This window comes from Mus musculus, chromosome 7, assembly GCF_000001635.26.
Source record: "Mus musculus strain C57BL/6J chromosome 7, GRCm38.p6 C57BL/6J".
In the NCBI taxonomy this organism is placed as follows: domain Eukaryota; kingdom Metazoa; phylum Chordata; class Mammalia; order Rodentia; family Muridae; genus Mus; species Mus musculus.
The window spans coordinates 78,711,853-78,737,432 of NC_000073.6; the positions used below are offsets into that span (position 1 = coordinate 78,711,853).

At 44.2% G+C, this 25,580-nt stretch overlaps 2 long non-coding RNA genes across 2 annotated transcripts in view; both read right to left on the reverse strand.

The window, feature by feature from the left end:
* E430016F16Rik (RIKEN cDNA E430016F16 gene) overlaps positions 1–6,368 on the reverse strand; it is a 137,155-nt gene extending 130,787 nt beyond the window's left edge. Inside the window, exons 1-3 of the long non-coding RNA NR_015542.2 lie at positions 6,228–6,368; positions 2,249–2,429; positions 367–674 (exon numbers count right to left, since the gene is read on the reverse strand). This is a non-coding gene — a long non-coding RNA (RIKEN cDNA E430016F16 gene). The remainder of the gene's footprint in view (positions 1–366; positions 675–2,248; positions 2,430–6,227) is intronic.
* Positions 6,369–15,620: 9,252 nt separating this feature from the next.
* On the reverse strand, positions 15,621–22,792 carry Gm30892. The gene is made up of 3 exons (XR_391631.1): positions 22,134–22,792; positions 19,861–20,085; positions 15,621–15,650 (listed from the first exon to the last, which is right to left on the reverse strand). It is a non-coding gene; the product is annotated as a predicted gene, 30892 (long non-coding RNA).
* Between the last annotated feature and the right edge of the window lie 2,788 nt (positions 22,793–25,580).

Genomic DNA, 25,580 nt, shown 5'->3' on the forward strand with positions numbered 1-25,580 from the left:
GTGAAACTAATTTGACCTGTGGGCCCTAATTTGCCAACCCTCATCCTAAATCACAGCTGCAGTGGCTGTCATTTGTCACATTCCTTCTCCACTCAGAACTCACTGCTGCCTCCCTATTTGATCACCACTGAAGTCTCATTGGATTTGAAGGATTATCCTTATTTCAGGACATAGAAAACTTCTATTTCAGGGAGCTTTGGCAACTTGTCTTCAACTCTAATGTCTTTGAGGGGATAGCTGGGGTTCCCTGCCCCTCCCACCGCTCACAAATGCTCTCACCTCTTCCCTGAAGGACCTCCTACTGGTCTGGTCTGTTGTTACTTGTAAGCTTGGCTTGGTTCTCTTTACAATGGACAGGGTGCCTACCTGAGGACAGCAATGTTTCCATGTCTCTCCACAAACTGCCTAACACCATGGCCGGCCCATCTTAGCCACTTAAAAGAGAAAAGCATCACTGTATTTATTGTGTTCCTTTCAGTTCAATACTTCAAGCTTCAAAGGGTCTTCAGTGCTGACCAGAAACCCTGGCATGTTTTTTCTAGAAATTTCTGCCTCTCTTTGAAATAACCATGGATTGCTTCCTCTTCTTTTGCTCTGCCTTCTTCATGTTCTTCCCAGTAGTTCTCCCAATCCAACACACCTTGCTCTCAGCCTCTGGCCTCCCTTTTACAGTTCTGCAAGAAGAGAGGGGGCATGGCTTCACTGTTACCCCTGTTTCACAAAGCCCCCCAGGATCAGGTCCAGACTTCCCCCAACCCATTGCTTTCGCCCACTTTCTCTCACACCTAATGTCCAACCCCAGTCTCACCAAGCCTGAAGCTATTCTTTGAACAGGCAAAGCACATTTGCAACCTGGGGCTCCACCCCTTCCTTCCCTCCCTCCCTCAACTCTTTACTTCATTCCTTCCTCTCTGTGGCTTCCTGGACAAGTTTCCTTCCTACAAAGTCTCCCTGGGATACCCTAACCATCATCTTTACTTGTTTTCACTTCACTTCATTTCAACTTTGCTTTATTCTTTTTTCCAATGTCTTACTTTCTGACATATTCCATATATGCATTCATCTATGTGCTTCATTTGTATCACCCAATGGTTGGCAAAAGCTTAGCTATGGAAAGGACTTGACCTGATTGGCTCAGAGATGTAACCCTGTCCCCTAGAACAAGGACCACGCAGCAAACACATAGAAAACAGTTTTGACTGAGCTAAGAAGATCCACAAACCCCAGAGAATTTACTTTACTATTTATTTTAAATATCCTATCCCTAAAACCTCTTGTCCTAAAGTCTGGGTAGGCCTCCTCTCCTGGCATTAGAGAAGAGTGATTAGAGACTCCTAAAGATGTTACATAAAGCATCTTTATTCCCCCTTCTCCTCCTCCCCCACTCCTGCTCTGGACAGTATCTCCAAAGCCCACTGGCACTTGAGCTGTTTTTGAGGCCTTGTAAACTTTCTTTAACTTGGGAAGCCCAGGGTTCTGCTAGAAACCAACAGTGCAATTACAGGGCTTTTAAACTGCCAAGCTCCTTGGCTCTCTTCTCCCAAGGGGACTCTCAAAAGCAAGATTGTGTTAGGCCAAGGAGAAAGGAGGTAAAAACACTTCACTAGAGAGGAGGGAGTTTCCCGACAGCACAGCAACTGCTTGCTAGGGATAGCCCAGAGGGTTAGGATAAGCTACCTTGATAACAGAGAGGGTTTTACACCCCAAATCAGAACCTTAAACTGAATGGTGAGATTATAGGATTCTGCCAGACAAGGAACAGTTATATACAGGCATAGAGGCACTAGGTTCAGAGTTAAATACATTTCCTTGGCAAAGAACCCTGGAATTGGCCCTATCTGCTCCTCCAGTGGCATCCCCAAGGATGCCACCTGGGACCCTGAACACATGTCTGTCCATTAGGCACCTGTTGTGGCACAAGGATTTTATTGGTTTGTGTATCTGTAGCTGCTTGGGGCTCAGTGACTGGTTTTTAGGTGCCTGGAGTGTGTGATTAATCAATATTTACTAGATAAAGAAACTGCAAAATGGTAAGAGGTCCAAAATGCTTAGAAAAGGGATTCCCAACAAGCCAACTTTGTATGAACTGATAGAAGGGAAAGTGGCAAGGTAAGAGCTAGGCCCCTTCTTAGTTCAAAGCTACCAATCACATCTAGGACCATGGGGGTTGAATGTCAGCAGTGGAATGTTCTAACCTCTGCTCTGCCCCTTAGAATGAACACATTTTTGCCATGAAAACTTTAGCTACCTGGGAACAGAGAGGTGATGCTGACTCTCCCTGAAAGCACAAGGTACCAAAGCTGGAGAATACTTCATGGCTCTTCTAATCCAACTTCCAAAGTCAAAAACACAGAAGGTGGGTATCCAGACCTCTTTGTACAGTCTCCCTCACACTCTGTCAGGACTGCTGGAAGTAGAGAACTGTGATCCTAGTATTATAAAAAGACATAAACAAATACCTCTATTTACCTCAGACAGAGAAATGAGGACAGATCAAAGTATAGATGCCACCAAATTCCAACATGGTGCACTAATGAGTTTTATTGGGGTTACTTCCTTACAGGAATACGGGTGAGAGGTTACTTACAGTAGCAGAAAGACTCAAAAGCCCCTGTGCTACCACCACCACAAAAGCCCACCCCAGCAGAGGTAACGGCTCACAAAGCTGGAAACCTGGGGCACATTGCTCAGCCTGCAGGTCAGAGAGCATCCTTCTGGAGGGTTCTTTCCACCAGTTCAGCTGGTCTCTGCTTCTTGCAGGCTGCTGGGCCTGTCTAAGGGTGGCTGTCTGCAGAGTTTACTGTTTATATGCTCTTAGGACTAGAGAAGCCTGGTTAATCTGGTCAATTTCAGGAACTTCCTGAAACCATTTTGAGTTCTTTGCTTCTTATCTTAAGGAAGTTCCCTAGGGCATTTCGCCTCCCCTCAGAACATCCTGTTGTTTCATCTCCCTGTAAATATCACGTCTTAAGAAGTTTCCCCCACTGCCATATTCAGGGATCCATCCCATAATTAGCCTCCAAACGATGACACCATTGCATACACTAGCAAGCGTTTGTTGCAAGGACCGTGATATAGCTGTCTCTTGTGAGACTAGGCCAGGGCCTAGCAAACACAGAAGTGGATGCTCACAGTCAACTATTGGATGGATCACAGGGCCCCCAATGGAGGAGCTACAGAAAGTATCCAAGGAGCTAAAGAGATCTGCAACCCTGTAGGTGCAACAACATTATGAACTAACCAGTACCCCGGAGCTCTTGACTCTAGCTGCATATGTATCAAAAGATGGCCTAGTCAGCCATCACTGGAAAGAGAGGCCCATTGGACACGCAAACTTTATATGCCCCAGTACAGGGGAACGCCAGGGCCAAAAAGGGGGAGTGGGGGGGAGGGAGTGGGGGGAGGGTGGGGGGGACTTTTGGGATAGCATTGGAAATGTAATTGAGGAAAATACGTAATAAAAAAAAAAAGAAGTTTCCCCCCAAGATGGAAAGTTGGAAGGTAACTTCTGCACAACACCTGAGGACAGAGGTACTTCATCCCTCGGGGCTTGTCCTTCATTCTTCAGAGGGACCCTGCCCTTTGCAGGTACCAGGCACAGGTGACTCATCAGGTATGAGAGACTGCATGGAAGTTCTTTTTGTGTTCCCCCAAATGGAAAAAATGGCATCTTTTGAAGAATGGTTCAGAGCCCCTCCAAAGCTGCTACACTCTGAGGTGTCTGAGTAACTCAAACCCCACCCTTGCTGTGCATGCTTCCTCCATAAAGAGGATACACTAATCCTGGACAAGGTTTTGCACAACTAAAACACTCAGGAAATATTCCCACCCATGCTAGGAGATGGCTGTGACTCCAGATGAAGAAACTGAAACTCTGAGAGGCCCAGCAACTCTCCCGAGTTATCTGCCTAGTAGGTAGATGCCCAGAACCCAAAACTTCTGACCTGAAGTTAGTATGCTCTGCATCCCCATGACTGGCAATAAGGTGGCCGTCTTACCTGCAGAGGATGGCTATGGGCTATATGCTGCCTCCATGGAATTTGTTAGTGGCCAAGAGATGGCCAAAGGAGGAGGAGAGTGGGCTGAGAGTCTATCCCCAATAGATGGTGTCTTAATCACCCCCTCTGGCAAATCAAGAGGAAGATTTTGCTGATGTGATGTATCTCCCTGCATCCGGCCAGGAACCGAAGGAGCAAGGAGAGCTCACCAACCTAAAGTGCTGTATGAAAGCCCATTAATAAACCTCCTGGCAAGGACACAGTGTGCACCATTCATAAATCTGTGGCCTGTGGGAAGGAGCCATGGAGCAACCTGTGGAGTGGCCTGGAAGGGAGTCTGAGGCTGCTGAGCTCTGGACATTCTTGAAGTTCCTCTGTAAACTTGGGGTCATGGGCATCTGCACTCCGAGTGGGGGACTGTTACCAGTCTGAAGCCCTGGAGCCTCAAACCCCAAGATGAATTTGTCTTCTTACTTAGAATATAGACCAGATGATGGTCTTGCAATTCCATTATCCCAGGATGCCCAGGAGAATTCAGACAAGAGACTGGGCCTCCTTGTCAGAAGGCTAAAGGACAAACACATGCAGAATAATTGTTGAGAGCCAGGCAGCCTAAATACTCTACTCCAATGAATCCCTCAATAACTTGATAAATCCTATCATGATCATCATTTTGGAGAGGTGGAAAATGGGGCCTCATGAAAGTAAAGTCATTCCCCGCACAGAGCTAGTCAACCCAGGCTGGACTGCTCCAAGTTGTCCAGAACACGGTAGGACACAGTTAAATGTGAGAGGTACAGTTCAAACTCAGGTTGCCGGGCTCCCTGGACCTCTATGCTATTCCACAATGTCTTCCTCTGCACTAGTGCTTTTCAGCAGGGAACATTTCACTTGTCGGAAGATGTTTGACATTATGGATTGTCATAGCTGGGGAGGAAGGAGTACTGCTGTCATCCATCAGACCAAGACCAGGAATCCTGCTAAATATCCCACAGTACACAGGGTGAGCCCTATGACACAGAATTAGCTGGCTAAGATACCAATGGGATTGAGGTTGGCAAACTATGTCCCTGAATCACCAAAGACTGAATTGTTTAGCGTCTGAGCTCTTCCAGGGTCTCGGGTTGAGGTAGGGCCAGGAAGCTCAGGCCAGCAATCTCCTAAGCGCTGTGTGGAACTCTGGCACACATGGCTGTTCTGTTACGGGTTTGTAAAATGGGAGAGCAGGCAGGGCAACTTTAGGAGGGAAGAGATTCACCAAAATCAAGATGTCTTTTTGGAGAAGACTTCTGTGCTACATCTGGTATTCTACTGGCCAGTCATCTCTGTCTCACTGTGTCTAAATACCTGAGGCACTCAATGTACAAGAGTGTTTCAATGCATGCATGCATTCTGAGGTTTCAGTCCACAGTGGCTCAGTTCACTTGCTTCAGGCCTGTGGCACAGAAATCATCAGGGCAGAGGAGGCTGCTCACCGGTGGCAGCCAGTAAGCAGAGATGAAAAGAAAGGGACTGAGATACCAATCACACTTTCATGGGCAGAACCCTATGAACCTGATGCCTTTCTACAGAGCTCCACACTAAAGACTCTACTAGCTCCAAACACTGCCACAAAGCCTTCAACAAGCCTTCGGGGTATATCTAAGGTCTAAACCATAATTGTAGTGATCAATCTTAGATGCCAATGTCAAATGCTTCCCTAGGTGTTTCCAGGAAAATTTGATAGGTGTAGTTAATTCTACAATAAGCTAGTTTTGAGTAAAGGATACCTGGGTTGACTGGACTCAGTGGCTCCAAAGGCCCTAACAGTAGAGTGGAAGTCTCCCCACAAAGGTGGGTGGAAGGGTCCCACTCACAGACAGCATCGCCCTTGATGCAGGCAGAGAGGTGCAGCCTGCCCTTGGGACGTCAACCTTTCCCTGCCAGCCCGCACCACCACAAAGCCAGTTCCCAGCATCTCTTTATAGTGATCATCTCTGTCTGCTTGGCTGGTTAACCCTGCTTACCACAAGTAACTCACAATCTCCAAGGGGAGAATAAAGCTTTATGACAATTCCCAAAGTGATTTGTCCAGCAAAGCCTTGAATTTGAAGAGCATCCTGTGGGATCATACTCCAGATGTCTTTTTCTGACAAGCAGTAACACAAGGAAACTAGGCAGTTTGGCCAGTTCTTTGGCCCGGCTTCTATGGATGGTATCGGGTTCTCACTATGGACAGAGGATCCTTACCACTACATGCCATCTGCCGGTTGCCCTTCTCCACTACACAGGAGGTGGTCCTCTTGCATCCATCCTTGAGGCACATCCAACACCATGACTGAGATTTCTTAGGTCTAGACCTTTGCTCTCAGTAAGCAGAGCTGATAAGCCTCAGCCCCTGAATACGCAGCAGTCAAAACGGCATGGTTTATGCAGAGCACCTGGCACACAGTGGGTGTTCAACTCCTGTGCCAAGACCCTCCCCTCTGATGACAAGCTGTGCTAAAACAGGCCTCCTACTATATAAGGAATAAGCAGGGTTTTTAAACCACTCAATATGGGCAACAGTTGCCAAATGATGCTACGGAGCTCTCCTAGGCCCGAGGCCCGCCCTAAATTTAACAGGCCTGTGTTTACAAACCCAAATCCATGCATCTCTGAGGCTCCCACACATATCCCAGCTGTCCGCCTGAAAAATTCCGCGTGGAGAGTCTCTGGCAGAGTCTCCACCAGCTGGTAACTCTCAGAGTGTTCCTGACACTTGGTCTGAGCCTTAGGCACACTATTCACAGGCGAAACCCAGGAGCTCCTCCTTCTACCTGAAGACTGGTAGGACTCTGAGCTGGTGGATTGCAACCAGGATTCTGAGGCTAAGCCACACACGGAAGATTCTAGGAGCTAAGACAAGCCTCTCTGCAGAGCCTGGCTTTTCTCTCTCTATCCTTTACTCATTCTCTGTATGTACTAGGCTGACACACATGCACAACATCACACCTTCCTACAATTCAGCTATCCTGAAACTGTCCAATAGCACTGAACACAGCCCAGAACCCAGAAAGACACAGAAGTCTCTAGATTGGACACAGAACATAGACTGATTCTCTGAACCACGTGCAGCGCCGTAAGCCTTCCCTCGGACCTTATTTCCCTTTCCTATGGGCTATTTCTCCAACTGAGAGACACCTAAATCACCAGACAGCTTGGTAAATACAGATTGCTTGTTCTACCCTTCCCACCCCACTCCAGTGATTCTGATTAGGCAAGTCTGGAACAGGACCGGAGGAATGGGCATCTCTAAGGAGTTCCCAGGTGAAGCTGATGTCACCAGATCAGGGGCTGCTCTCAGGTTAGGGGGTGGCTGCTTTACAGATTGGATGAGTCAAGCCCACTGACTCTAAGTAATCCTGAATCAGAATGGAATCTCCCTCTGTGTGTGTGTGTGTGTGTGTGTGTGTGTGTGTGTGTGTGTGCGCACTGGGGGCGGGGAAGATGCCGATAGTGGTGAGTCTCAAGAAAGAGAAAGCCAGGCTGACAGCTGCAGGAAGTGACAGTTGACAGCCTGAGAGCACAGAAAGAGACAGCAAACTATAAAAAGCAGACTTAAGAACTCAAAAAGCAAAACGGACCGAAGCCATCTCTGTGGGATACAGTTACTATATTCTCCAGATCCAACCTCAGGAAGAACTCTCTCCAAGCCCCGTGTGACCCTGGGAGTCACAGTGAAGACCCTATCATGTGAAGGAAGCTATACTTAGGCTGCTTCCAGGGCAGGGAAATGTAAAAATTAATGTTCTAAAAATTGACATCTAATTCATCGGCAGTAAAGATCATCGGGGGTTTAATGGGTTATAAACTTGGCACTATGAAAAACTTTTCACCATGAACTAACCCATTTGCTCAGTTTTCTAGGCTCCTACCGTGTGTGCACCTGCACATATGTATATCCTGCACCCATATACAGATAAATATCTGATGTAGAAACATTCTGTGGGGTGTTGAGAGACATCATGAGTTATAGAGACCATGCTTAGCACACACCAGGTCCTGGGTTCCAGTGCCACCATCAAATTACTCCACTAATGAATGTAAGCAGTACAATTCCCCACTCCCCATACCATAGCCCCTTCATCATTTCTTCCTTGACCGTCTAGACAAGGCTGGGTCCCATCTGGAGCTCCCATTTGCATACCTAATTGTTCTAACTCTGTATTTCTCACCACACTGCAATGTAATACATTCAATAGCCTCTTTCTGAGCTTTTCCGTTCCTAGTAGGGCAGAGTGTAGCAGGTGCTTAGTGAATGGGTGTTGTTTGAAGGCATATCCTTAACCTTGCCGTATCTAAGTACACACACACACACTCACACGCACTCATTTATAAAGAAAATGTAGGTCAAGGAGTTTGAGTATATGCCTCGAGGCAGCCCCAATTTCTGAAAGCAGGCTTAACTGTGCTTATTTCTGCTAGCAAGGGAGCGTGGAGGTCCTCCGCAGAGAGTGCTGTCTCTCACACTTCCTGATTTTAATCAGAACTACATATTCTGGGTGAGGTGGCAAGAAGAAAGAGGCTGTAAACTCAATTAGATCACTCCTGAGTCCCCATCCCATGACTGTTCTAAGGAGCCAACTACTATCCCTCCACCTTTCTTTACACCCTCCTCCAAATACACATCCAATCCCAATTCCCTCTCTCTATACTAAATATCCTGAGAGAGTCCCCATTCATGGGATAGGGCCCTGTGTTCTCTGACCAGCAGACAGACATAGGGGAAAATCATGTTTCCCATCATCCATAGCATACCTGCCTGTAAATAAAGTACACTAAGAGAAATTAGCTCAAGCTTCTTTAGCTCTGTGGAGCTCACTCCCATGGGCTAGTGGAAGAAGAAAGGAAGGCAGAGAGGACAGGATCTCACTGACAAAACTGACCACATGAATGAAGGAGGTTTCAAATACATGGGAAGGCTACCAGACACCTTCCTCAGACTGAGAGCCTCATCGTCCTTCCCTGAGCTTCATGGCAGCTGGAGCACACTCCATTAAGAACTCAGAGTTTACTAAGTGTGTGAAGAGCTTTGGAAGTTTCTTTCAAGGGAAAATCCAATGAACTACAATATTCTACTATCTATCTGTCTGTCTGTCTGTCTGTCTGTCTGTCTGCCTGCCTGTCTGTCTATCTATCTACCTACCTACCTATCATCTATCTATCATCTATCTGTTTATCTATCATCTATGTGTCTATATTTTGCTCTATCTCTGCTCCCTTCCCTCCCTCCATCCCTCCTACTCTCATCTTTCTCTCACAAAGGGTCTCATTAAGTATCCTGGCTGTCCTTCAACTCACAATCCTCCCCCCGCCCCAGTCTCTGAAGTACAGGATCTAACTTTGTAGTGCAGTAGTCTTCCCTGTTTGTCACTGGTGTTCCACAGGCATGGTTCTCAGGAGCGACTTTCCCTCACAGAAGTCAGGATACACTAGAATCTCTCTGACTTTCAATGACAGAGACAAAAAGAAAAAAAAAAAAAACCACTCATCCATGGTTTATGTCTGCCATGGGTTACCAAAGGCTCTGCTTCAAGGACTAGGGCAGAGGAGCACCTCAACCAAAAACACGAGCCTCTGTCAGGGAGGGAAAGTGTATGTGACAAGTATGTGCTACCTGAAGCCAGTCCTTCAGCCATGCCTAGGTTCCAAAGGATGGGATGCCACATCCTCCCCTAAGGAAGAAAACCAAGGAGAAGGACACAGAAAGTGAGTGGGACGTGATGCCGGCAACCGGGCTCCTATCACACAGTCAACCATCACTTAATGACAGGAAGTGGTTCTGAGAAGTGTGTCACTTGGCAGTTTCGTTGTCGTTGGAACAAAGCAGTATACTTAAGAGGAATCTTTTTTAGTCAGCCTTTTTATGCGATCAAGATTCACAGTAAACACAGAATGAATGAGGCTGCTGCTGGTGTTAATTGTTTTAGAGTAAACTATTTTTAAGTAGGTGGAGGACATCCTGATGGTAAAACATACTGCAATGGGCACATGAACCAATAGGAGAGCTGTGCATCGTTATCAATTTTTATGCACTTGGCATGGGTCCATGTTATGTTTTTATAAGACTGGAGACATAATAAGCCATTCACCATCACCACAGGTCCACCCCGTGGCGCTAAGATGGCTACAACATCAATAAGTGATAGGGATCCTTCGGCTCCATCCTACTTCTCTTACGTAATTGTGTTCTGTAACCACCACTGTATGTGGCCCATACATACAGACTAAAATGCCACATTGCCTCTCATGACTGTTCATTTATATTTCATCACCTACACCATCCATGCCACCATCATTGACAGTACCATGAGTCTCCACCACCACCACACTCACCAGCCTCAGCACAACCACACGGACGGCCTCCGTAGCAGCAGCATGTCTTTGCCAAACTTCCCTGAAGAAGACAGCTTGTCTGAGGGAGAAGCCATCTGCTAACAGTTCTCTGAGGAGAAATATCAGTGGAAGGGAGACTGAGGCAAAGAAGGAAGGAGAACAAAAAAAGATGGAGGTGCTTACCAGAAAGGGGATGCTTCACAACAAACACAACCAATGGTTTAGTCTTACACACCATGTTTAGATTTTCTAGCCTATCTGCCTTTCTTAGTAGTTCAAGTATTGAGAGGAATGGGAAAGACTTCATGCTGGCTCTTTCCTGACCTCCATGTCCCACTGTTGAAGTCAACCCTGTAAATCATAGACTCTATTACTCTTCTGAGATGTGTAATCTGGCCTCACCATGAAACTTCTAAAAAACACTATAGAATCTAGGTGTCCAAGGCATAGATTGGCATGGTACCCAGTTTCCCCGGGTTATACATACTACCTGCTATAATCTTCCATCTGTAGTGGTGCTGACAGCAGCAACAGCAATCTGGATTTCTTGCTGTGGGAACAACAGTGCAAGTTCTTGCTAAGGATGCTCAACTGGAGAACAGGGCACGTGGCGAAGCCCAGGGAGAGGAAGATATGGACACATAGACTGGGGTGGCACAAAATCTGGGTCCAGCCTAAGCCATATATTTATGAATGTTCATCTATAATAATATTTGTATCTTGTGATGGTTTGTATATGCTCGGCCCATGAGTGGCACTATTAGAAGGTGTGGCTTTGTTGGAGTAGGTGTGGCCTTGTTGGAGGAAGTGTGTTACTGTGGGCATAGGCTTTAAAACCATTGTCTTAGCTGCCTGTAAGTCAGTATTCTGCTAGCAGCCTTCAGATGATGATGTAGAACTCTTAGCTCCTCCTGCACCATGCCTGCCTGGATGCTGCCATGCTCGTACCTTGATGATAATGGACTAAACCTCGAACCTGTAAGGCAACCCCAATTAAATGTTGTCCTCCTTATAAGAGTTGCCTTGGTCATCGTGTCTGTTCACAGCAGTCAAACCCTAACTAAGACATAGCTCATATCAGAACAAAGTGCCTGCAACTCCTCCCCTAGGATGGAGACAAAGATCTAAATAACTATTTGTGAGTGCTAAGTTTAAATCTCCTGCAAAGATTTTTGGAAAGGTTAGCAAAAGAAGCTTCCTTTGCCAATACTATTGTTCTAACTACTCAATACTAGCCAGGGCATCGTGCATCATCACCTTCACACAGCATCCATTATGACTGCTGTGTGTTTCTTCTCTGATAGGATGAAGTCTAAGCCCTTGGTTACCTGGACTTAGTGAACTCTTGGTAGTATGAACACAGAAACGTAGCTCAAGGGTATTCTTTTGATTCCTAACATAACTATTCTTTGTCCCCAGTATGGTGACAAAACCTGGTTCCTTGTGATAATCAGAATCAGTCAAGTCCTACTCAGTAATTACTTTCTCTTCCAAATGGCTTGCATCAGACCCCAAAGTTTCCAGGTTATAGTTGTGGTTTCTAGTTAACAGAACCCCTGCTGAGTTACTTTCTATCAAAGGTCTCTGGGACTCTAAGCTGACAGAAAGAACCTGGATAGTAGATGAATGAACGTCCATGGTTTTTGACTCCCTGAGTGATGTCTACTGCTCAGATTGACAGCCTTTTTTCTGCAGCTACCGAGTTGTTCATTGGGTTTTTTTCCTCTCTCTCCATTTTTCTGTTCATGTCATGAATCTTATTGAAGGGTTTTCAAAGTAATCCTAAACTCTTGAAATAATCCTCATTTGGCTTTGATATGTTATTATTTTTCTATATTGATGGATTGTATTTCCTACCATTTTCATTAGGATTTGATACTTTTAATTATTTTATCCTATTCTTGAGGGAGATGGATGGTTTCTTTATTCATGTTGTTTTTTAATAAACTAGAAAGAGTTCCTTCTTCCTTTCCTGTCTGAAAAAAAAAGTTTTGATTTGTCACATTTTAGAAAACTGTCATTAGTAGTCTTGATGAGCTATAGACTCTTGTGTGCCCCAGAACCAACCACCAACTGCCGCAATAGTGGTAAATCTGTTATGGAATAAACAACTGCTTTCTGATTCAACCAGTGGAGTGTTCCACAAAAGGGAATTTATGCTTGGCACTGAATGAACTTTTAAACTCTATCATGGCTGGGGAAAGCATAGGCTCTATAATCAAGCTACTTGTTTGGCTAAATGGAAATGATATGCCTGTCAAATTGCCTTCCAAATCATTCTGTGTATGTCTATGGATCAGTTCTGTTGTCATTTTGGTCAGAGAGGTTTCTTTTGAGGTGCGCAGCAGTAATGGCAGAGGCTCATAATTGGCCAGCATAATGAGAATAAATGACTGTCGGATGTTCAGCCATAAATGGAATCATTGTCATCCGCTCCTAGGCTCAGAAAACATGATGGCAGATGGAAAGAACAAATGTAAAAGCCAGAGAAAGGAAAGTATGGATGCTGAGTTCTGGGCATAACCTGGCTGATGCACTCAAACTCACAACAGCTGTGATCACTTTCACACGCTCAGAGCCAGCCACATCCTGTCATGGGCACACTCCTTCCTGAGCATGTATGTGCAGTGAATGGTTAATAGAGTAGAGTAGCCACCAGTGAGGTCTTCATGCTCCTGTAAGTTACCTTATTGAATTCATTGAGTCACCAAAGGACCACGGAAAGAGGATTTGCAGGGAAAGAAAGGAGACCATTGGGAGTGGAAGAGAAGAGAGCACAGGGGCCAAATATCATCAAAATTCATCATATATGCATATTCTAATTAAGCTTTTTATTATGTATAATTAATGTTAATAAAGTTTGTAAAGAGAAATTTGGCACATTTGTTTCTTAACTACTTGTTAGAGATTATTGATGGAGCTTCCTGAACTTGGCTTGTGACAGTTTCTGTATCCACCCAGATACTTATTGTCTGCGGTGCTCTTCACCCTTTCAAACAGTTCAAAATTTCCAGCAGTCAGACAATTCCCTTCAGCCTAAAGAAGTGCCCGGAGCTTCCATACAGTGCCAGTTTACTGATAATAAACCCTCTGCTCTTGTATGCAAAATTCCCCTTGCCTTCATGCTTGAAGGTGTGTTTACTGGGTGTCAAGTTCTGGATTAAGTCTCTCAGTCAGCACATCACAGATGTTTCCCCACTGTCTTCTGGCCTCCATGGTAACTGAGGAGGAGTCACTGGGAATTTGAATCACTGTCACCGTGACTGGAATTTAGCATTTTCCTATGGCTGCTGTCAGGATGTTCTCTTTATCTTTGTTTTTCCAAGTGTTCAACTATGAGGAGCCGACAGTGTGTGTGTGTGTGTATGTGTGTGTCTGTGTGTGTCTGTGTGTGTCTGTGTGTGTGTCTGTGTCTGTGTGTGTGTTTCTCATCAGGTCTGTTTACAAATCTTCTAGAATGTGTGTTTTTCTATTCTCACAAAATGAGAATTTTCACCATATTTGACACACTTTTTTCCTTCTACTTTCTCCTGGGACTTCAGCTCTACAGGTTTGGGGGCTGTTGGATATTGTCATAAATGTTCTGATATTCATTCTCTTTTACATTAAATCATTTCTCTGTCTCCCTCAGGTTCTCTAATACTTTCTCCATTCCATATTTTCTATTCGATTGATTTCTATGGCTGGTACTATTTCCTCTGCATAACTAACTTTAGGGTAAGTTTGTCTTGGGAGGAGGAGGTTCCTTACAGTGTAAGGAACTGGTTTTCAGCTTTTTTTTTTTTTTTGGACTGAGCATTTTAAATCATAAGGGTTCACCTTCACCCACAAATTTTACATGCTATGTTGTCACTTTGGTTTAGATCAAAGTACTTTTTAATTTCCCTTATGATGTCTTCCATGACCTATGAGTAATTTAGAGGTACATGGCTTCGATTCTAAATATTTGGGGATTTTCCAAGTATCTTGCTGTTATTGACTTCTAATTTAATTTCCCTGTGCTCTGAGAACAATCTCTATAATTCCAGTCTTTTTAAGTTCATCAAGATGAGTTTGGGGGCCAAGTCTACATTCTAGGACGCAGGACAGATTTTCTCATCCTGATGTTTTTCTTACTGGTTCTACAAATTGCTGGGAGCTGATGTTACTGTCTGCATTTGAAAGCTATACTCTTCTCTGTTACTTCCTTGAATTCCATCAACGTTTGTTTTGTGTACGTCAGCTTGTTATTAGGTGCACCTGCCCTTGGGCTTATTATATTTTATATTCCTGATGAATTGGCCTTTTGTTATTATAAAAATGACCCTTTTACCTCTGAAGTAGCCCTTAACTTTTCTGATAGTAATATCAGTCTTCCAATGCTAAGTCTTTATAATTGTTTTAGTTTTCAATCCTTTACCTTCAACCCATGAGTGTTTTCAGACTTAAAGTGGACTTATTGCAGAGATCATATAGTTGGGCTGTCTTCGTATTTACCACTGGACACCTCTGTCTTTCCATTGGAGTGTTTATTCCAAAGACATTTTTAAAATATACTGATGGTCTCCCACATGGGGTGGATTTTTTTTCCACCAATTTATTTACTCACTTTACATTTTGCACCCTTTTTTTTAATTCACCATTGCTCTCATCAAACACACCAGAAGAGAGCATCAGACCCCATTGCTGATGGTCATAAGCCACCATGTGGCTGCTGGGAATTGAACTCGGGACCTCTGGAAGAGCAGTCAGTGCTCTTAACCACTGAACCATCTCTCCAGCCCTCACTTTACATCCTAATCACAGCTCCTCTCTCCTCCCAGCCCTCTGCTCACATGGCCACTCTCCTTACACTCCTCTCACCCTGCTTCTCCTCTGAGAAGCAGGAGGCCCTCTCTGGGTACCAACCCACCCTGGCATATCAAGTCACTACAAGACTAGACACATCCTCTTCCACTTAGGCCAGACAAGGCAGCCCAGTCAGGGGAGCAGGATCCACAGGCAGGCAACAGAGTCGGGGACAGCTCCTCCTGCTTCCAGTTGTTGAGATGAAGATCAAACACCACATCTGCTGCATTTGCTTGGGGGTGGGGAACACTAGGTCCAGCCTGTGCATGCTCTTCGGTTGGGGGTTCGGTCTCTGGGAGCCCCCAAGGGTCCAGGTTAGTTGACTCTACTGATCTTCCTGTGGAGTTTCTATCCCCTCTGGGTCCCTCAATCCTTTGCTTTAATCCCAGCACTCAGGAGACAGAGACAGGAAGATCCCTAGATTCAAGGACAACCTGGACTACAGAACAAGTTTCAGGATAACCAGGGCTGCAAAAAACAAAAAAACAAACAAAAAAACTCTAATTCTGTCTCACAAAGACAAGAAAAAAAAAAACTTTCTTAGGAACTAGGCAATGTTTAAAAAACAACAACAACAACTTTATTTGGTCATCTCATTGCTATTCCCCTAAGCAATCCTATAAGCTATTCCACACTGCTATCCCCCGCTGCTACCACCCTAAGTTATGCCCCTTTGCATTAATTTTGGTGGCTTTCTGATTATGACACACACCATAAAATTGTCACCGTCTATTTTGTATATATAGTTTTTTTTTCTATCTATTCATTCCTGTCTCTACTGGATAGTTTTGTGTGTCAACTTGACACAGGCTGGAGTTATCACAGAGAAAGGAGCTTCAGGTACGGGAATGCCTCCATGAGATCCAGCTGTGTGGCATTTTCTCAATTAGTGATCAAGGGGGGAGGGCCCATTGTGGGTGGTGCCATCCCTGGGCTGGTAGTCTTGGATTCTATAAGAAAGCAAGCTGAGCATGCTAGAGAAAGCATCCAGTAAGTAACATCCCTCCGTGGCCTCTGCATCAGCTCCTGCTTCCTGACCTGCCTGAGTTCCAGTCCTGACTTCCTTTGGTGATGAACAGCACTGTGGAAGTATAAGCTGAATAAACCCTTTTCTCCCCAGTTTGCTTTTTAGTCATGATGTTTTGTGCAGGAATAGAATCCCTGACTAAGACACTGTCTATGTATTTTCTTCTAAGTGCATAATTGATAGTATATTAAATTTCAAGAATTGTCTTTTTAAGATTTTAATATCATAACTTTATATTTCCTATATTACCATTTCCAGGATAATTCATTCTGCTCTGTAAACCTGAGTTTCCACCTGGCATTGTTGTCCTTGAACTTCAAGAACTTCTTTGAGCATACTGCTTAGGTGAGACCTCGAAGCTTTAATCTGTCTAATACCTTAATGTTAAATGCCAGCCCAGTCTCCACTAGAACTTTATTAACAAGTCAGTCGTCAACCTAATCAATCATTAATTAATCATTATTAACCATTTATTAACAAGTCAGTCCCCAACCTTATTGTTCATTATTCCTTTGCAAGCTTCCTTTTTCCATTTTTTTAAAATTTGGATACTTTAGAAACTTTCCCCAGTATGATTTCCTTTTGTTAGATTAACAATATAGTATTTTATTTGGAAGTTTATTTGACCTTTTACATTGATGATTTGCTAATTTTGATTAAAATTTGAACAATCTTGACCAGTGCTTGTTTAAATATTTCCCCTACTGACTGATACCTTATTCCTTTTTTCTGTAACTCCATTTATTCATATTCTGAACTTGTTCATATTCCTTTTAGTGGTTTTTTAAGCTCTATTTTTAAAATAGTGTGTGTGTGTGTGCAAATCTGTTCAGATCCTTTCTGTTAAACTGACTTATTCTCTTCTTCATGAGATTCATCTTTTCCATTACACTTATTTTAAGGCACTTGTTTACTGAAATTAGGATCCGGACCATTCTGGGCTTTTTCTATTGGTTGATTTTTCTCATTTTCCTTTCTTCTTATCATAATAATAATAATATTTAATTATGTCTTAGCGGTACCCTGTAGAGACTGATGCTGTTATCTTTCTTTGAAGATATTGAGTTTTGTTCTTACAAGCGGTTAAACAGGAGGATGATCTCCATCGTGTGGAGCCTTTAAGCTTTGTTGAGTAATCCTCTCTGCTTTCCCCCACAGCTTATGGAATAATTGTTAGCTCCTATAAATGGTCCTTACCCTCCAGACATTGGCTCTTCCTGAATATTATCAGAAAGCGTTATCAAGCCTCTTTATCTCGCCAGACTCTGAACTCTAAATCGTGTATCCGTGGCACTGGGGAGCTATGTGATGCATGCTTACCAAGGTCCTCAGAACTCTCTTCTGGAGAGTCTTGCATGTGTCTTCACAAGTATGAAAGTTTTGAGAATTTGAAGAGAGTTTATATATAGACTTGGGGTTCCCTCTAGAATGACTCTTTTCCTGTATATTCACTTCCCTTAGCAGATTCGCACCCCAACCTCTGCCCAACGGGGAAATTCGCAACCCAGGAAACTCTATCATGTACACTGACAAAATTGAGGATGTCTTCAGCAAGAAGAGTAATAAACGTGAATTTCTCACACACACACACACACACACACACACACACACACAGCATCACCTTCATTCTATGTCTCATTTGGGTCATTCTACTGTGCTTTCAAATATGTTCAGCTTTCCCCACCCCCCCCCAAGATTTTAAAAGTACTGTTTGTGGGAGAGAGAGATAGTTTGCCTATAACCTGAGGCCAGAACTCAATTGAAATTGTGCCATGGCAGGGAGTGGAGGAGCAGAGGACATCTGAACATCAGGTGTCAGCCCGATCACTCTCCACCTTCTTTCCTTGAGATAAGGTCTCTCACTAGACCTAAAGCTAGACTAACAGCCAGAAAGCCCCAGTATCCTCCTGTCTACCCCTTACATAGCTGAGGTTACAGGTGTGGGCCACACCCAGCTTTGTGAATGGGATTTGAACTTATCCCCATGCAGGTACAGCTCGTGCTCACCCTCTTGAGCCACCTCCTAAACCCCCCTTGAAATCTTTGAGCACACAACTTAAACCACATTCTAGTCAGCAGTCCAAATATCTCACCATTTGAAACCTCCATCTTCAGATTTTTATCATTTTCTGGCTAGTTTTTATGTCAAGTTGACACAAACTAGAGTCATCTGAGAGAAGAAAACCCCAATTGAGAAACTGTCTCCATAAGACTGGACTGTAGGCAAGCCTGTTGGGCATTTTCTTCTTTTCTTTTCTCTTCTTTTCTTTTCTTTTCTTTTCTTTTCTTTTCTCTTCTCTTCTCTTCTCTTCTCTCCTCTCCTCTTCTCTTCTCTCCTCTCCTCTCCTCTCCTCTTCTCTTCTCTTCTCTTTTCTTTTCTCTTCTTTCCTTTTCTTTTATTTTCTTTCTTTCTTTTGTATTTTATTTTATTTTTTACTTATTCACTTTACATCCCATTCACTGTCCCCCTCCCAGTCACCCCTTCCCACAATCCTCCCCTCATCTCCCCCTCTCCTTCTCTTCTGAGCAGGTGGGGACCCTCCTAGGCATCCCCACCGCAACCCTGGCTCTTCAAGTCTCTGCGAGGGTAGGCACTTCCTCTCCCATTGAGGCCAGACAAGTCATTCCAGCTAGAAGAACATATCCCACATACGGGTAACAGTTTTTGGGATAGTCCCTGCTCTAGTTGTTTGGTACCCACATGAAGTGATTGATGTAGGAGGGCCTAGCCCACTATGAGTAGGCTCACACTTAGACTAGTTATCCTGGGTTCTATAAGAAAGCAGGCTGAGAAAAACATGAGGAACAAACCAGTATGCAGCACTCTGCCATGGCCCCTTCAAGCTCCACTCTTGCCTCCAGATTCCTGCCCTGTTTGAGTTCCTTCCCTGACTTCCTCTGATAAACAGTGACACGCTGTGGAAGCCTAAACAGAATAAATTAAACCCTTTCCTCCCCAAGTTGCTTTTAGCCATGGTTTTTCTTAGAGCAATAGAAACTCTAACTAGGACAGTTGGTAAGTGTACCAACATCCTTCCAGTAAGGTCAATTTTGGTGAAATTAGCTAGGGCAAGTTCTCTTAATTAAGGGCTCTGACCAATTTCTAGGTTGTACGCTGACCTGTGTGTTCCTCAAGTCTTGCGTGGCTTTAATGACACCACCATACCAAACAGGCACATGGCTCTCCATGAAAGCAACCAAACTCAGTAACTTCCACCTTTAACTTTTTCAATTTTTAATTAGCATCTTGGCTTAAAATATCCCAGTTTTATAATGATCGTATTTCTGTGCACAGCTAAGGATATTCCTGCTGGGTACCAGTAAATCATTTTACCCACAGGTTCTGGACAGTCCTTCACTAACACCTTCACTTTGCCTCCTTATTGGTCAGAATTCTTCTTCTTTGCATCAGGAGTGAAGGTCTAAAGCATCGTCACCAAACCATCTGCCTTACTCCCCACCTCCGTACATAGCATACACATGCACATGCCCACACACAGAAACGCACGCCTTCCCTAGACAGTGAAGGCGGCAGTTCCAAACGTTCACACCCTTTCCTCACAGTGACAGGCAGAGAGAATCTCAATTAGTCGAGGAGAAAAATAGATGTATATTTCAAACAAGGTGTATGACAGAAGACGCAGAACTCACAGTGAGGATGTTGGGAAAGCCAGAAGGCTGATCTGGGGCATTTCCAGACATCTTTCTGAGCTTTATGGAGTTAGTGTATCAGCCAATTGTCTTCTGAGTTCTCAAGTTCTGCATTTGCTGGTAAAGGTGTTAACAGCCCTCTTATTTACTCAGTAAACATCAAATCATATGGTTTTTGTGCTCTGTTGTGTAAGATGTCTTCTGTCCCTTCCAGATGGGTTTTTCCTGGGAGAAACCAAAAATGAAAACAGGCAGAGTTTCATTATAACTGCGTTCCTGGATTACTCTTCCTGCTAAAAGTTGAGGAGATATGAAAATAAGGACAATGGGTGTGGGGGGTAGACAGAGTCAAGTTCAGCCTGCATTAAATCACTTGCTGTTTGCACGGCCCTGGGCTAGTCATGTATTAAAAATAATGGCTAACAAGGTGGGAACTGGCTCAAGGGGCGGTCCCAAGGTCTGACACTATTACTGAGGCTATGGAGCACTCACAAAAAGGGACCTAGCATGACCACACACCGGAACACCCAACAAGCAGCTGAAAGAATCAGAGGCAGATATTTGCACCCAACCAATGGACAGAAGCAGCTGACTCCTGTTGTTGAATTAGTGAAGGCTGAAAGAAGCTGAGAAGAAGGGCAGACCAGTAGTCTCAATTAATCTGGACCCCTGACATCTCTCAAACACTGGACCACCAAACAGGCAGCATACACCAGCTGATATGAGGCCCCCAACACACATACAGTGGAGGACTCCTGGGTCTGTGTTCATTCAGAGATGATGCACCTAACCCTCAAGAGACTAGAGGTTCTAGGGAGTTTAGAGGTCGTGTGGGGTGGGGGGTGGGGGGGTGGAGACATCCACGTTGAGACAGGAGAGTGGGGAGGAGGTATGGGATGTGGAACAGTTGGAGGGTGGACAGGGGGAGGGGAATAAAATATGGAGTGTAAAATAATAAATTAACTAGTTAATTTTTTAAAATAATAATAATGGCTAAGATACATGTAACAGTAAGAACTATGCATTGTTTATTTAAAACACTTTAAAAGACTAATTCCACTTAGTCTTTATAATTACCTTCTGAGGCAAATACTAATGTTACTCTTTTATCACAAATAAGGAAACGGCACTGAAACATTATCTGAGTGCTACTGTAGTAGACTGCAGCCTTCAGTCGTGCTGTTGGGTCCTTGGCTTCGTAGATGCTTGGCACCGAGCGCAAGCAGCAGCAGAGTGCTGTCTGTAACAAATGACCTCATGGCTGGACCTGTCTTTTGCCGACATCAACTCTGGTTTGATGATTTACAAGCTAGCTTCTTCTAGAAATTCTAGGAGGTGGCCAATATGTAACATTTATTTTCTATTATATAAAATATCTCATGGGTTTTTGTGCTTTAAGCATCATACATTTATTATCTCAAATTTTCCATGGGTCGAAAGTCTAGTCCATCTTTGCCAGTCCCTGGATTGGGGTTTCACTGAAATATAGGTGACATCCGCTGTCTCCTCATGGAGAGGCTTGGTTGGGAATGGCCCTCTAGCAAGGCCCGCCAGCTTGTTTGCCAAATCAGTTTTTCTTATGACCTTATGGCTGAAGTTGCTATATCGTTGTGGATTTTGTGGTACTGGGGGGTTGAACTTAGTATCTTGTGTAGTGCTAGTCTCTGTATTTTAACTACCAAGCCATTTCTACTTCCCACTTCTAGAGGAAGTCCTTGACACATGACCTTCTCTGCAATAAGTCCGGTTGTTTCTTTAAAGCCAGAAGGAGGACAGCCACGACTAGTTCTCGCATGTTTTAAGGTACAGCCTAATTAGGTCACACTCACCTAGAATAGCCTCACTTTTATTAAGCATAGTCAGCTATCAACAATCACGATTATGGCAGCCAGATTCTTTTTTCCTATGATGTAATTCCATGGTATCTTGTCATGTTCAAAGTCTCCACCCACACTTAAGGAAAGCGATCAGATGGGGCAAGCAGGGCAGTGATGAAGGACCCTGGGGATCATCCTAGAGTACAGCCTACCACATAGACTATTCTCATTCCTTTTCCACTAACCCTTGGCAACGTGGATTCTGTTGTCCTCAGCAGAACCTGCTACCCAGCAGCAAACAGTACAGGAAGCAGATCTCTGAGGAAAGGTGGATGCAAGACTAATAGGCTGTCCAGTCTGATGGCATGGGGATCCAGCTATGAATAAAGGATGCAACATCGCCAGCCTAATATATGTCATGACAAAAACTGTTCCTTAAATGTGGTCTGGGGCTACCTGGAATGCAGAGTGCAGAATGAAGGCTTTGGGGGCGACAACAGCAGCATTGACAGAATCTCATCAGGGCTTGAGAAGTGCAAAGACTGTAGAGTAGACTGGTGATTCATAACTGCACCGGTGAGCTTCGAGAGTAGAAACGAAAGGCAGGGCTTTTACGTTTTCAGCCCAAAGTAGTCAGAGCACTGAGTTTCTATGGCTACTCGGGGAAAAAAAGAAATTCTTTTGAGTTGCTTATCTCTAGCAAGGCTTGTGTTACTAAAAGCCAGACTGAGTCTAAGCCTGGGGCTATGGTTTGCCGAGCTGCACTGGAGCTCAGACTCAAGACCTTAGCATGTCTTTTGGAAGGGCAGTTGTTACAATACAGTAAGGCCCCCAGGACTGGGGTAGTGCTGTTCTGCAGCATCCGAGCATCCTAATCCCTAAGACCCACTGACCTTCTCCTCCTCTGAGTCATGAAATAGGTCGCACCTTATGCAAAGTTCCTGAAATGACCTTATGTGAGACAGCCACACTGTAAGGGTTCTCCTTACAACCTCCTCCACCCTCACATTTAACTCCAGATCCATAATGGGGACCAAATCAGAGGAGGCCGATTCCAAAGTCACACCTGGCAAGCACTGTTCTTTTAAGGATCCTTTCTATAATTTGTTACAACGTCATACCTGAAAGAGAATGATCAATGTGGTAAAAATGAAGGATGTTTCTGTTTAAATCATCATGAATACAAGGAAAGGTCCTGGTTCTTGGGAAGGTGAAATAATCTCTCTGCATCCTGTGCTTCCTGGCTAGCGTGTGTATGAAACCCAGACAGTGTGCATGAGACTTTCTGGGGTCCCTAGAAAGAAAGTAGTAGAAATCAGGGCTTAGGTCAGAGCTCACAGCATGTTCTAGGTTTCCGATGATCTCCCCAGCCTGAATTGCAGAATCCCAGAAACCAAATGCATGGACAGGAAGAACCAAAGGAGGAGGCACCGAGCTCTTTGTGAAAGATGAAAATAGAGAGCTCCAGGGATGAGCTTAGTGGGTAAGAGCATTGTCTCTTCAAGCATTAGAACCTGAGTTTGAATCTCTAACATTCACATTAAACTCTGGGCATGGCTGTGTATGTAGGTAAGCACAGGCTTGGAGAGAAGAGATAGGCAGGTTCCCCAGAACTGGCCAGCCCTCCTAGCAAAAGTGGCAGGCTTCGGATTTAGTGAGACCCTGCCTCCAGGCAACAAGGCAGAGAATGATGGCACTGAGCACAGAGCACTCAGCATCTTGCTCCAGGCTCTGTACACTCACAGGTGCACACAGCAGCACAGCCAGGTACACGTAACACACACACACACACACACACACACCACATCAAGAGGAAAGAAAGGAAAAAAGGAAGGTAGGGAGTTTGTTCAGGGAACATGAGAAATTTCTGCTTCCCTGTCAACCTCCAGCTCCTGTTAGCCATGTAATCATTCCCTGATGCTCCAGTTCTCAGGTGTTGGCATGATGTTGTGACATGAGAAAGTGACAGTGGATATTTGTAGGAAACTTACACTTTCCATCAGAGGCAGCATCAAGGGGATGAGGGAACCCTACGGTTTTTATTTCTATCTCTTTCCTTTTGTTGCTTAGCTTCAGTCAAAGTAGCCGTAACTATGGCCCCAGCTTTCTGAGCATCAATATTACAAGTACCAAGGACCTGAAAGGTCACAGAGAAAGAGAAGGGTCCAGAAAACTGATCCTACAACATTGTCTTTAAATGCCAGACTCAGTCCTGAGCTTCATGTGTACAGATCAGACCCTCAACAGCAGACCAAAGACTAAGGCTGAAACCCTAAGACAGACCACTAATGGCCCAGCTATCCATCTGACTAGCACAGCCCTGGGGTGTGGCTTTGTGGTGGAGTGATTGCCTAGCATGCACAAGGCCCCAGGCTCCAGCAGCAAAGACTGACAATCCAACAAGCGTTGAAATGGTGCATAAGAGGCCTCACTGCCATTGCCCAATCAGGTCATATGCTTGTTAAAACCAAAACACTAACAGTCTCCATGGAATTTACAAGAGACCCCCCCCAAAAAAATCCCCTAATGTGATATTTTAAATGTTCAAGATGTAATCCAAAATTATTCAACATTAAGAAAAAAAAAAAAAAACCCTCAACTCACTGGGCAAACAATCAAGAGACACCAGTGTAGGGATGTCACTTATGTTGGAAATGGCAACGGCTTTAAAGTAGTTCTTACAAAGCCGCTTCAGAAGTCAGGACCCATTCAAATCAAAAGATAGACATCTTAGGCCAAAAGAAATAGAAGACATTAAAACATAGATATTCTTAAAACTGAGAGACATGTGCACAAATTTAAAAGCTCATGGAATGGCTCCGCCTCAGAATTCAAAGAGTCAATGGATAAAACTATTGTTTCCTCTCAAATGGCTTTACATTTTAATATAATTCTACCTCAAATCTTGACAGGAATGTCTATAGATAAAGCAGGCTAATTGTGACATGTGTGTGGAGTGCAAATGTGTAATAATCAAGGCAGTCTGAAATGAAAAATGCAGTTGTGAGATACACATCACCTACTGAGGGTTTCCCAGAATTTTGGAGGCAGAGGCAGGCAGATTTCTGAGTTCGAGGCCAGCTTGGTCTACAGGGTGAGTTCTAGGACAGCCAGGGCCACACAGAGAAACCCTGTCTCGAAAAAGGAATAAAAGAAAAAAAAAATGTCTCAGATTTCTCTGACTGTGATACAGTAACTGATACCAGAGGATCCTGGGAAACAGCTAGGATATAGGTCAGTATGACAGAATGGCAGGACCAGAAACCAAAACTCACACATAGACACATAGAGAAAGAATGGATTATTATCACGGGCACAAAAACAGATCACTAAAGCTATAGTTTAGTTACATCTCTCCCTCCCCTTCCCTCCCTCCCAGCCCTCCCTCCCATATGCCCCTCCCCCACTCTCCTTCAAATTCATGGCCCCTATTTTCACTAATTCACAACATATTTTTTTAAACCCCCAGAATTATTAGAAACCTAAATATAAACTTCTAGAAGAAAACACAAGGGAAAAAGTGTGACACCAAAAGTGGGATCCGTAAGGAAAAGTTGACTTTACCTAAATTGTGGACTTATTCTGTGATGGGCATTGTTAACACACTAAAAAGGTAGTTTATAAGCCAGAAGAAGGTATATTCAAACCATACATCTAATAAATATTCCATATCTAGACTTTTATAACTATCAAAAATCCATTAAAAAAAAAAACCAGATAACGCAGGACTCGATGATACTCTGGCTGCGCACCTTCACCCTTCAATGTAATGAGTTGTTTCTTCGTCACTGGTGTAGGCGCTAGAGAGCAAGAGCTGGCTCCTGGGCCCCCAGACTGACTGTGTGCCATCCTGAGACCAGAGGAGCAGTTCTTGACTGGTAGGGACTGGGGAGGTGACTATGG